Here is a 13,568-nt window from a genome sequence, read left to right as displayed (position 1 = left end):
TGGAAGCCTTCTATGCACTACCTTTTTTTTCATTGTTTTCTAAAACGTAATTAAAAGTTTACATCTCTGCTACCAAGTAGCACTTCTGATATTTAAGCACTTCTTTCTGTAAATAAATCTTTCATATCCTATGATTTTCTTCTAAACTCTCACTTATTTTCCATTTTAAAGCATAAACCCATTATCAGCAATTCAGCCTTATATATTTCCAGTATATATTTTATAAATTATAAACCACTATAATATCATCTGCACACTTAAATAGGAAATGTAATTCCTTCATATACCTTCCATACCCCACCGTTGTATTTTAACATCTTTTCTACAACTTAACAACAAGCATAAGTAATCCAAACATTGTAGAACAGGGAAACACAGTCTAATTCTTTTTTTTCCAGATCTACAGATTTCCTTTCCATCTATTAACTGTTGGTATAATCCACCCATTCTGATATGCTGATTTGATCAAATGACAAAATGTGTGCAGAAAAATCATACTCAATTGAAGGAAATTCCGTATTTTTGATGATGCATGCTTTCACAAGTTTTTGTGACATTGCATGTATTCTTTCTTCTCTTTTATTTTGCATAATGCTGTTTGCCAATTCCCTAAAAACTGGATTTGTCTTATTGCCCCATCTTTGCTAAAACCATCCACCTGTTTTTCAGAATGTCTGTCAGTATTGCTTTAAGCCTTTTTTGAAGTACCTCACCAATAGTTTTAATCTAATTATGTTGAAATGTTAAATCTCCAGTTAGCTGGTGTGTCCTTTCTCAAATACAAATTTTAATCTAATCAAGCTTATTTCTAAATCATTATCCCCTTTGAAAAAATATTAATTTAGTAACTGAACAAAATTTATTTTCATTTAAGCTTCTGTATGATCCATACCAAAGTCAATGACCTCCTGCTGCACTATGTGCATTTACATCTTTTAACACAGCAGTTACTTCTTTATATTTTATATATGCCTCCATCCATTCTGTTAATTATTTTATGGTAATGTCTTATTTAACATTGCCCTTTTGGTTTTCTTCCATATAATTTTAAAGAAGTTATGCACTATCATTAATACCTCTGTTATCATTTTCACCTCTTCATTTTCATTAACTAATCCCATCATATAGCCTCCATGCCCTAAAACCTGTTTACCTAAAAAAAAAAAAAAGAGGATCATCTTTCCTACATTTTTAAAGCATAGTTTGGATCTCTGTAACCTGCTTCATTTTTGCCTTTGTTTTCTAAATACAGCCATTCATTATCCTATGATTCTAAACACTAAATTGAACCAAACAGGAACTTCAAAGAGACACAGGTGGAAACAAACCAAATGACATAGCAACTCCCTCCCCCATTGACAATGATTGATGGAAAAGTATGTTTATTCTCACAGAATTTAGCACTTTCATCCAACATGTAGAATAGGATTTCATCACTGTGATTCTAAATACTGCTAGATTTTTTCACCAACTGAATATATTCCCTTTTCTTTGAGTGTACATACTTGTTACAGCTCACATAATCTTGTTTTGTGTTCAGTTTAAATATTTTTTACCATTGCCTCCGTTTTTTTACAAAACCCTTGTTATGTACATGACCTGTCTACAGTTGCTGTACTAGAGCAGTTCATTCTGAATTAAGTCCACCTTACATCTAAATAAACTTGGCAGTTTTCCTTACAAACTTTGATATTTCTACATAAAATAATGAGTACCCTATGATCTAAAATCTGTGTATTTTAATATCACATTCTAATAATTTATTCAATAGCTGTCATAATGTCATGCTTTTTATACATATAACTATCATATTTAATGACCAAAAACAACTGGAATCCTATCATATATATTTTTATTTGTGAGGTGAGAGGTTTTGTTAACATAACTGTAGTTAAAGCCACCCATCTATATTAAATCTGCTGACTAATAATAAGGATCCATTTAACTCGTACAGTTTTTTTTTTTCTATGTTTAATTTAAGGGAAAATGAGTAACAAACATGTAGAACTAGACTACTGTTTTCCCATAAATAAATAATACTTGCTAGTCAAACTTTTACAGCAGTATGGTTTAAAATCTTAGCATCTCTGTTTCTAGTTAACATTGCACAAAGTCTAAGCACACGGCTTAGGTCTTGTATTCCACAAAACATTATGGCCTCACTTATATTCCTGTATTGAGCTGCTAAAGATCTTATAAACATATTTTGCCTTGTTTATTTTTTCTAACCAACTTAATATAGTAAATTGTCTCAGTTCACTTTACAGAAATAGGTTAAAATGATTACATGTGTTGTAGATATGGCATGTCTGCAAAATAACTTGGCTAAATTGACCATTTGGGCACAGGAGATTAATATGCTGATAAATACTTACAAAACTAAGCATATGAGATTTAGGAGACATACATTAAAAGGTGAAAATTTAATACAGCACACAGTGATTGAAACTGTAGACTCATTTAAGGACCTTGGTATATGGGTAGATCCAGCTTTAAGTTTTTCTAATCATATCAGCCAATTGGTTAATGATAGTTATAGAATTATAGGTTGTATAAATGATTTATAAAGTCTAGGAAATCAGAAATGATGATGCAATTGTTTGTTAGTTACATTAGACCCAAACTTGAGTATGGAATAACAATATGGACTTATAAGAAAGCAAGCACAAGTATACTGGAAAGAGTACAGCAGAAATATACCAACAACATCTGTGGATATGAAAATTTAAGTTATTATGAAAGACTAAGTAGAAAAAACAGTGTACACCACGTAGATGGACATACAACAAAGACTTTATGTCCCTCTAGGTAGTGTCCACACTGTTTTTTCTACTTGGTTTTTGCCTTTAACTTTTACAGTGTCGGACTTTAGTGCTCCATTGTGTTTTTATTATGAAAGACTAAAATAGCTGAAGTTGTACAGTCAGTGTCTCATACAGATATTTACAAAGAGACCTTATTCAGGTATATAGGGCATTTAGAGACAACTAACTCTGGGAAAGTTTATGGTTATCAAAAAGTAGTTGAAAATCATCAGACAACCTAAGTAAAAGATTCTATAGGAAAGAGAAATGTACTAATTGATTCTTTGAGAGAGCAGCTGATGCATGTAATAAACTATCAAATTACATTAAAGCAAGCACTAATTCAGATATTTTTAAGAACAGCCTGGTCACTTATTATGGGAACAACTGTTTTGGTATATTGGCAGGCTAGAAGGGCATTAATGCCCATGTTTGAATTTTTTGTATGTAGATATTGACACTGAGTAGTTTAACAGAAAACACAAGAAAATATATTACTTTACTTTTCTCCTTCATCTTAACTTTGCCTCCTATCAGATCAGCCACTTTGTTTTTCAGGTGAGTCACCCTCCTGTTTCATCTTATAAAAATAAATTTCAGTTACCAAGTTCTTAATGTTTTAATTACTTTTGCTTGCTTTGTTACGAATATAGGAATTATAAATGATCCTCCTTTGTTTTCTGTTTCTGATACTTTTTTTCTTTGATAAACACATGTTCTAAAATATTTTCATTACTTAAAAGGCAATCTGGCAAAAAATGCAGTTTGGCATGTGATGCCTTTATAAGGATGTAAGTGTTTAGTGAGGTAGAGAATGAAGACTGGACTTCTCATCCCTTTGGGATAGTATGGTAAGGGGTTTTTAATCTCCCTTGCCCATAATAAGATTTTTATGAGGTGATAGCTGAAGTTATACCAGCTTAACCAAGCTGAGGGTTCTTGCACTTTTTTAAAAGAAGCTGTCTTCTGTGTCGCTTGACTGCCCTTGGTTGACTTTATTATCATTTGCCATGGGCCCAATCTACTGTTCTGCCAGGCAGTTTCCCTGAGATCAGTCTTGTAATTTGGCCCATTGGGTTGCTCTTCCTCAGTATCCAAGCGTTCTTGCTGACCCTGATGTTGTTCTGTAGCTTCTTCTGATCCATCAGTGAAGGGGAGTTGGTCCTTGAGTCATTTGGTTATGTCTGAATGTAAGAACTTCTGAAAAATAGATACCAACGTATGGAGAGATTAAATCCAGCCATATGACTATCATGGGGAGGCCAAGATGTCAGGCCTACTAAGAGATGTACTAGGAAACCTTAAAAGTGTTATAAGGTTTCCCTAATGGAGGCATCATCATATGAGGAGCCAGAAGTCCCAGAAATCTAAAGATTTACAAGTCTCAGAAATGAAGCCCCCCCCACTAGACCCCTGGTAGAACTAGGATGCCACCTCAGCTTGTGCAAACCCATCAAAGGCTGCATGCAAGGGGAGAAAGGTTTGATCAAGCATTGCATTGGTATCTCACTGAAGTACCCAAGAATGAAAATTTATACTTGCAACTCTAGCTTCACCAAGACAAAATCAAGTACTCAGTCTCTTGCTCCTGGTCATGAGAGACTGGCACTGGGTCACTCTCTGATTCCTACCTGACCGAGACTGACCAGTCCAACTAGACTGAGTTGTAAGTCCTATAAGAAGTTTTGCCCTTGATCCACAGTCAAATTACTCAGGTTGACGGTGCTTGTGATCAGGCTGGGGAATGAGCAGAGGAGATTAGGAAAAGTTGTACCGACATTTTATGATGCACCCTCCATGCTGGAAGCTGGGGGTACACCTCTCCAGTGACTCAACTCATCTGTGAAAATGGAGGAACAGAATAAGATCAAGACCATGTTAATAAGATGGCCTTCACCCTTGAGAGCTCCAGAAGATCACAGGCAAAGTGAATCAATTGTTAGGAGGATTAGGTCCAAACAAATATTCTCAGAGAAGTTTCAAGCACTGAAATTCTGGCTTGCAGCTTCAGCTATGACTGGGAACCTCTTATCAGATATGAAAGAAGTCTCTTATATCATAATTCAAAATTCAGAAACTTTCAGCTTGTGAAGTAAATCCAAAAGGCATGGAGATGCAGGAACGTCTCCCATCTACAAGAAGGGCCAAGATCTGTGCAAGTGGCAAAAAGAACTGGTAGGAGTGGGGAACAAGATACTTGTATAGTTTATGTGTGATATCATGGCATGAGTTATCATGTTTTATATATCCTTGGACCCAGAAACTTCAGAAAAATATACCAAGTACTTACTGAAAAAATTCAACCCAAACATAAGACCCACTAAGGAATATCCTCACTATTAGAGGAAATATTTGGTTGATTTTTTGCATTAGTATGTTACAATAACGTTTGTCAAACTGGGCTACCCTATTGATGAAACGGGGACTAAACTGCCTAGAAGCTGAGGAACCTGATCTTGGGTTTCAGAAATTTCTTGCTTAAATGATTGAAATAGTTAATCTCCCCGAGATAGGAATTGCCCTTCAGAAGAAATGATCCATTTCCATATCATCTTTGTCTCCTTGCTAAAGTAGTAAGAGTTCCAGTTTGTATTTTGATTCCATATACTACTGCTATGTTGCCAAATCAGACAGTGATGCATATCTTCACTAACCATTGCTGCAGGGCTTCGAGACCTTACAAGACTATCCCTATTTTCAGCATAGTGATGTAATTTTTTATTTCTCATATGACCAAACAGCTTGAATCAAATGAGCTCCTAGATGGCTACCAACCCCAGTGCTAATGATTATGAGGTGAATACGTCCTCAGAATGGGAATGTAGAAATATTTTCCTCACAAACAGGTGAGTCACTGTTTGCACACCCTAGAAATTCTTATAGAAATGAAGAAAGGGTCTCATTCTTGTAGCCACTGAGCTGCTAGAGTCCACTGCTACACTTGTATATGGTTTGGTGAACTTCATTATGACAATTGTTGGATAGATATGGCTAAGGGTTTTGAATAAGAATAAGTAGATCAGATGAGGGAAAAGGGCTATGAATGTGAAGTCTGAAGGAAGAAGAATCAGATGTAGGGGTTCTTGGATTCTGTCTGAAGATAAGGATGTCTGACACAGCCATTTATTTATGCAACCCAGGAACATTAGAATTGGTGGTAGAAAAAAATTATGACTTTCTGTTAGCACTTATTCCTCAAGGGCTGAAAAAATCTCAAGCATTACATCTTTGGCTTGTGCCAGACTTTGCCAACTGCAAGCAATTAGGAACCAACTGCCCAACCAAGGAAATACTTGAAAATCTTGTGGGTGTAGACAACAGCCACTGCCATTCATTTCATGAAAACTGTAGCTACTGAGATGAGTCTGAAGAGCAGCAGTAAAACAGAAAGCAGCCTGCACACAGGGGGAGCAAAATAATATTTTTGAATGCTTGTGTATCTTTACGGGCAGACAAATTTCCTGGAAGCCAAAAAATCACCAAATTTTTCCTTGGTAGCATGAGAAGAATGGGATGAAGTTTAACCATGCAGAAATTTTATTTTGGCATGAAAAGGTTTAGGCTGCCAAGGTGAAGAATTGTACTGATGCCTCACTATTCTTTTGATGACCAAAAACAAGCAGGTAAATCATTCAATTTCATTGCTGCTCACTGGGGTTAGGTTAGATGTTTCTTTTTCTAAGACTTTTTTTTATTTAATTTCTTTTTGTTGATTTCTGACTTGCAGGAGAGTCCTTCAAGTGAAAGTCTAGGAATATAGAAAAAATGAGTCAAAACCCTTTGGATATTATACTCTAGTACCACACATCCGCCACAACAGATTCCTATGTAGGAACATGGAAGTCTGGGTCCCTGTCAGATAATTGAGTTTTCACAAACTTGAAATTCACATGGTCAAGACCATATGATTGAGTTTTTGAAAATCCAAAGCTTTTGATTGGATATTGTGGTACAATGAGGATTGGAAACGTTACCCTTTTCCCATTGTAGTGCTACATTGGAGTTGGTATATATAATTTTCAGGGGGTGCAAGGGGGCTTGCCTCCCTGTAAAAACATAAAAAAATTGATTTTTGTGGGGTCTTTTTGAAGTTCAAATTTTTGGAAACTCGATCATATGGTCTCAACCATATGAATTTTGAGTTTTTGAAAACTCAGTCTTATGACATAGACTGAGAAGTCCAGCCTACCTACAAACATCTTAAGTAGAAGGTGATCACCTTGAAAGGAAGTAACTTTACCCCTTGACCTCACTAAGCATATCTGAATTTATTAGTCCCCTGAAGCTAAGGACTGCTTGCTCTGTTTCAGTACTACTCTTGTTGATAGCCCTGGGGTAGTATATCTCACTAATTACTGTGTGTCTTCTGAAAAAGGAACTATAAAGTACAAAAACAACCATCAGCTGTGGTAAAGGTCTGCTTTTTTCTTTCATGACCTTGCATCAATAGACTCATACAGCAAGGAAACTGCAGAAAATGACATTTTGAAATCTTCTGCAAATTTAAGTTGCAGGTTGCAGCCAGGAGTGCTGGCACTTGGCAGTCCTGGATCCCATTATATATGCCACTTATATGTGCCATCATAGCAGGCATGAACCATTGGGCTACCTACTCACCTTGCTGTGGCTACCTGGCCTTCAAGCATTTATTTCTTTCTCTGGCAGCTACTCCACTGTATTTGTAGCTTCATCTTAATAAGTTATGAATGAAAGACAGCATTTAGTTCAAGTATTTTAATTCTTTCAATACAACAGGAAGGTTCATAGTTAATTGCCTGGTTGGTGGTTCAGAAGACTATTGCGGAGCATAACACAGTCCAACAGTTGGCCCAGACCACTATCTGGTTAAGTGACTGCTCAAGAATCACACAGTTGTCAGAGGTTGAAGTAACCAAACCCTAGAATACAGGAAGTGGCTCATTAACAGCTGGCAGCCTTAATTCTCTACTCTGCCAGGCAGCATGTATTTATTAATTTGTTAACAGACTGTCTAAAAATCCTTTTCAGCCATAAACCACATCAAAGGCAAATACATTTCATTTCTGAGTACTGAAACCAAAAACAATGAGTAAAAAGGTCACACAGGAAAACCAACTGGTTAAAAAACACAAAAAAGAAAAATCTACCAAAGCTAGACTTTCCACTGTGTGATACCTTGATATCCTTAAAGGGTAATTTGCATATATCCCATGTTATCTCTGATACAAGACGTTTAAGGCATCAAAGAGTACTGAAACCACCAAAACAGTTTCAGTGAAAGCCAGCAAGATATTGAGAGGCTTCAAATAAATACTGAAAATATGGTAAGCTTATAAAAATATGTTATTTAAACAATGCTATTTTCATAAATGGCAGGTGAAGACATTATAGTAAATAAAAAGATGAGTAATGAAAAAATATACCATCAAGAGTAGAGTAATACAATTATTTGAAAGAAAATTTAATGTAGCTTATAGCTTACAATTGTTAGACTGAGTATTGCTAGTGTGATAACTGAATAGAACATGACTATATAGAGAACGGGCAGGGAGGTTAGTAATGAATAAATGGACAGAATACCAGGCTTGTGCAAGTTTACAGAAAGCTTTCATTTGAGATTAGACAAGGAGCTGTCTACAACTTCATCTTTCCCATTTACTGACATCTTAACTGGTAGATGTAGTTAGAAGAAGAAAGCTTAAATAGCTAGTAGAGGGAAGAAGTTAGTTTGAAAACAGAACAGTGCATCAGTGACAGGGAGCATGCTTGCTTATACATGTTTTCTGAGTCTCTCCACAGTCTTCAAACTCCCTGTCAGGAGTTCATGGCTGGGGTGATGGACGTCTTTTTAACGATCCAGCCAACACTGTCTGAATGAACTGTAGCATCCTGGCCCAACTCTTCTAGTATGTAAAATGTACCTGGTTTTGAGTGAACTAGGGCCATGGTATCTTGGTATTCTCATTTTAGAGTATTTAGATCTTTAAAGGTATACACCCAGAGAGGTTTAGTGTGGGTGGCTACATGCCTAATGAAACTTCATTTGGCAACAGGGAATATAGGAAGCCATTTCTGCATAAGATTAAGGATCTAGCAGTGGAGGATGGGAGTAAGCAACCATCGTCAGCGCATCCACCCTGGGGTGGATCTGCCTTGCCACCTGGATGACATGCAGCAGAAACACTAGATGTAAAATCATGGAGCACAGGCCTGTGAGAATATGTTGCCTGGGTGCATGCATGTTAGCTTAAAAAGCATGTGGATGGAAGCTCCCTGGAGTTGGCAGCATGGAAAAGGAGTTCAAGGGGAAGTAATTCCACAGTGGGAGAAGGTAAGTTGTCCCACTGGGTTAGTAAACTGGATACCTCCCTACCACCAATCTCTCACCATGGGGCAAACAAATGGGCTAATAAGGCACTCTGGGAGCAGGAGGGAATGGTTTGTAGGACTCTTATTTATCCCAGGGATGCCTGTCTCTGACCTCCCAAAGGAACAAATAAGGCAATTGGGTTAAGGTAGTTAAGCAAAAATAATAATAATAAAAAAAAATAAAAAAAAGTCTGACATTTTCCTCTTTGTCTAGTTCCTCTTAGCTTTTCTCTTCTGGATGCCTAAATAAATTATTTATTTTTTATTTGGTCTGGGCTGACCTGACAGGATAAACCTAAGAAGCAATAAAAGTCACAGAATCCCAGAATCTGAGTGGGAAGAGAGGATACAGTCTGTCAGAAAGAGGTCATTAACTGGCTACAGACAGTGGACTGGGATATTAAGCTGATGTTTAGGATTTATATTTATCTAAAAGGATGTATTATTGCACCTGAAGTGTAGAATCCATCAAATAACTATGACAAGAAGAAAAATGAGGGCTCACATCATCATTTTCACTCCTGTCAAGGGGTTGAAAGCTGGAAAGGGACTGAAACTGTCCATCTGTGCTAAAGGTCCACAAGAACCTTGGCTGGCTGTACAAACAGAATGGTAGGAAGAGATGGTGACTTCCAGACTTGGGCGGGGGTTCTTGAGCAAGAGTAGCAGGAATAAAGCTGGAGAGGCTAGGCATGACTTAGAACTCACCATATCAGAAAAACAAGAAAGTGTGTGTGTGTGTGTGTGTGTGTGTGTGTGTGTGTGTGTGTGTATGTGGGTAGATCCTCAGCACCCGTGGCTTGAACACTTGCATCTGTGGAATGCATTGATGTGATATTAATGAATCTAGCATGTCTGGTCTTACAGGCTTACTACTTCATAGATAACCAATTTAACAAAGAAAGATTCCTTAAATGACACTGCAAACTTAGGAGAGGCTCCACTTTAGAACTCAAGAGAGAGAGAGAGAGGCAGCAAAAAAGATGATGATGATGATGATGATGGAGGCCCCCTCTGCTTCTCCTCTGACTATACCTCTCAACTTCCTGGTCAGAGAATCAGGGACAAATGACCTTAAAATTAGAGGCAATCAGGGACAACTAATTAACATAAGATATGCATATTTAAATAAGCATAACAGACACGCCTATACACATTCAATTACACAAGGCAGGGTGTTCCTTTAAACGATATCCATCAGTAGTGAAGTAAAACTTCTGACATCATATAGTCTCACTTTTTTTTAACATTTTTTACTCCAACATCATTCTTCTTATCATGCTATTTATTGCAGTGACAATATATTTTAATGCCTTTTCAAATCTGATGGCCAGAGAAATGCCTGTAAATAAAACAGTGTACCGAGCAAGGCTCACTTATAATTTTATATCCTTGTTTCCTCCACAAATGATTATGCCTGAAAGTGATGTTTCATTTTTTTTTTTTATTAAACTGAAAATCCCCTTTCTTGTATCATTTATTTTAGCCCCATGAAGTGCAGACACCACTATTTTTTGCTCATCTATTTGTGGTAGGTAATGCTTCAACCCCATTAACACTGGATCTCTAATAATCAATCAATATTTATCCTGATGAGCTAAACCCGCCAGATGTTTCTTTATCCCCTGAAAAATAATTGATTTTTTTCCTTGAACAACTGGGTTAGTGTGTCATCGTGTAACTTCTTCACCTGACATTAAATAAAAAAGCTATCCATGATGGAAATACATGTAACATGAATCTACAAAATTGATTTTTTGTAATAGAACAGGTAATGCACTTTCATCCCTACTTGACCAGAGACTTATTTAAAAAACACAAACTCAAAATATAAGTTTACATCAATAACTACCCACCAATCATTATTCAGCACTTGTAACCATCAGACTAATATTACTGTTAAAAGTAGTGGTAATCAAAAACAGTTATGAAAAAATTAATTAAAAAAGTTAACAAAGCCTAAAATGATGGGGGCACAAATATGGACAGATTTTAAATATTGCTCTTACAAACATAGAAAGTTGATAGAATAATAGTTTTGCATTAGCATGAATAAAGATGTGGAGTCTTAAACTCAAATGTTTGTCATTATTTAATGACTTCAATTCTCATCTATTTGCCAGAAAAGTACAGATTTTAGAAGGAACACACCAAAAATATGAGGCAAAAATGTGGACATTCTGCGAAAATCTGTACAGTTGAGAGGTATGGAGAAGAGAGGTTGCTTTACTGTAAATTTCGGGTGCACTTGCACACAAATCGGGCAGTTGGGGAAGTAAGCTTATTTAAGCTTAAGAATGGGTGCTCCCGGGTAATCTGGTACAATTAAGAGCTATGCATCTGACACCTCAGAGCCTTCAGAAGGATAATATTAAAACTTCTTAATCTGAAACTTATCAATTATGGAAGAAGCTGATTTTTCTTCTTCTCGGATTGGCATTGTTAAACCTAGCATAAACATCACAAGACTCAAAGATATGGCTCCAAACAGTGACCATCAGCAAGGGTAATCTGTTTACCGCAATCACATTTAGGACAATGAGGTGTAATGGTAAAAAAGGGTCAAAGCCTTCAGCAAAGGAAGGCAGGAACTCCTTAACAGAAGAAGGTGATTAACTAAGACACATACTTCTCAACCTGGAAACATCAAAAATTTGGACAAAGGCCCATAAAAAAATGGGTACAACTGGCCAAAAGCAGGGCACTGATTAACAAAAAATTTGCATACATAATTTTGTAACCCCCACCCACTCCAATGGAATTGTGAGATACCGACATTCTTCAATTTATGACAATGTAACTTTGTTAAAAAAACTAACAAGTTATAAATTCAAAGCAGCAAATCAATGCACAACACAGGGAATGCTGGGATGAAGATGCTTCTGAAAGGTTTTCAAACAATTTTGCAGTGTTTTGCAAGGGCAAAATGGATGTGATTACAATTTGCTTAAGCAGAAGTATAAGAGGATAAATTATGGCTTCTAGTGATGTAGATGGCAGGAACTAAATGCTCACAGAGTACCACCAATATATTTGTCATTTATGAAGTGTTTTAACTACATCTAGTACATTTACAGTGCACGTTTGTCTCCTGAAAGCTGGCAAGACCAGGGCTATGTGAATTTTAGGGAACAAATGCCTCTATTTGTGGTGCACTTACAATCTTTTTGTTGTCCTGAGATGTGGATGTCAACATCATAGAGGTTCTAAACTGCCAAGTGCAAAATAATTTTACAATTGTTTTCACGAGCTTCAGCATGTCTCATCTATCTGTGTCTGTATATATGTATCTATATATATATATATATATGGGTCTACTTCTTTTGACCTAACTTTCATTTGCCTGACACTCATTTGCCTGAGACCAAATGACTGAAATTTCATTTGCCTGATACTTCATTTGCCCGACAAGTATAACTAGCAAGAAAATGGAAAATGCCCCCTTCCCCACTGCAGTGTGACCCTGGAGTTAGAATATATAGTTAGGGGGGGTGTGGGGTGCGAAGCCCCCCACTTACTTTTCTGTTACTAAGCAATATTACATCAAAAGTTAACAATATCATATGAAATATATATACACACACACACACACACACACACACACACACACACACACACTCTGCAGTTGAAGTACATATAAGACTTAAAAGTAACAGTTGCTGTTACTATGAACATGACCACACACATGACAGAATAAGTACATTTTTTTATTTGTTTGACTTTTTTCAGTTAAACACATTCTAGCACTGATCATTATTATGTTCTTCCCAAATGCATTTGGCTGCCCCAAAATTGGAGCAATCAGATGACTTTAACTTTGTACCCTTTTTGATTTATAGATCCAGAAAAAATAACAAATTGAAGCACAGCAGGTATAAGCAACAACTTACAAACGATCAATGCAAGAAGGAAAGGAATTTCCTTACCCAGAGTGTCAGACTCGTTAGTCCTAAAAGGGTGTAGCAGAGATTTAGAAATGAATGCAAACTTGTGGCTCCCTCCTCCTTTTCTTCATTTCTGCAGCTCCTGTGCTCCACATTGCCTCTCGCTAATCCTTGGTGTTCACTACACAGCCTTATTGCTAGAATATTTCTTTAGAGCTGGCCACACATGAATATAAATACTGTCTATATAGCATTGCACATTACCTCCTTTATATAGTGTAACCATTATCTGTCCATGTACATTTATTTTGGTGCTGGTATTTTATGTTGTTTCTGTTATAAACTGCAGTCCACATTTAATGGATTAAGTTCATTATAAGCATTCTTGCTTTTTGGCTCAGGTCATGACTCATGACTGAAAATAGAACTCAGGATTAACAATAAAAATAAAAAATAGTACTTTTAATGCACTGAAAAATACGGCCTTGGCTTCTACTTGATGACTGTTATAGGTGCTAATTTTACTGTCCAT

This window comes from Protopterus annectens, chromosome 2.part1 (genome assembly GCF_019279795.1).
Source record: "Protopterus annectens isolate FY-2018-M chromosome 2.part1, PAN1.0, whole genome shotgun sequence".
Classification (NCBI taxonomy): Eukaryota; Metazoa; Chordata; order Ceratodontiformes; family Protopteridae; genus Protopterus; species Protopterus annectens.
This window is presented reverse-complemented; position numbering follows the sequence as displayed.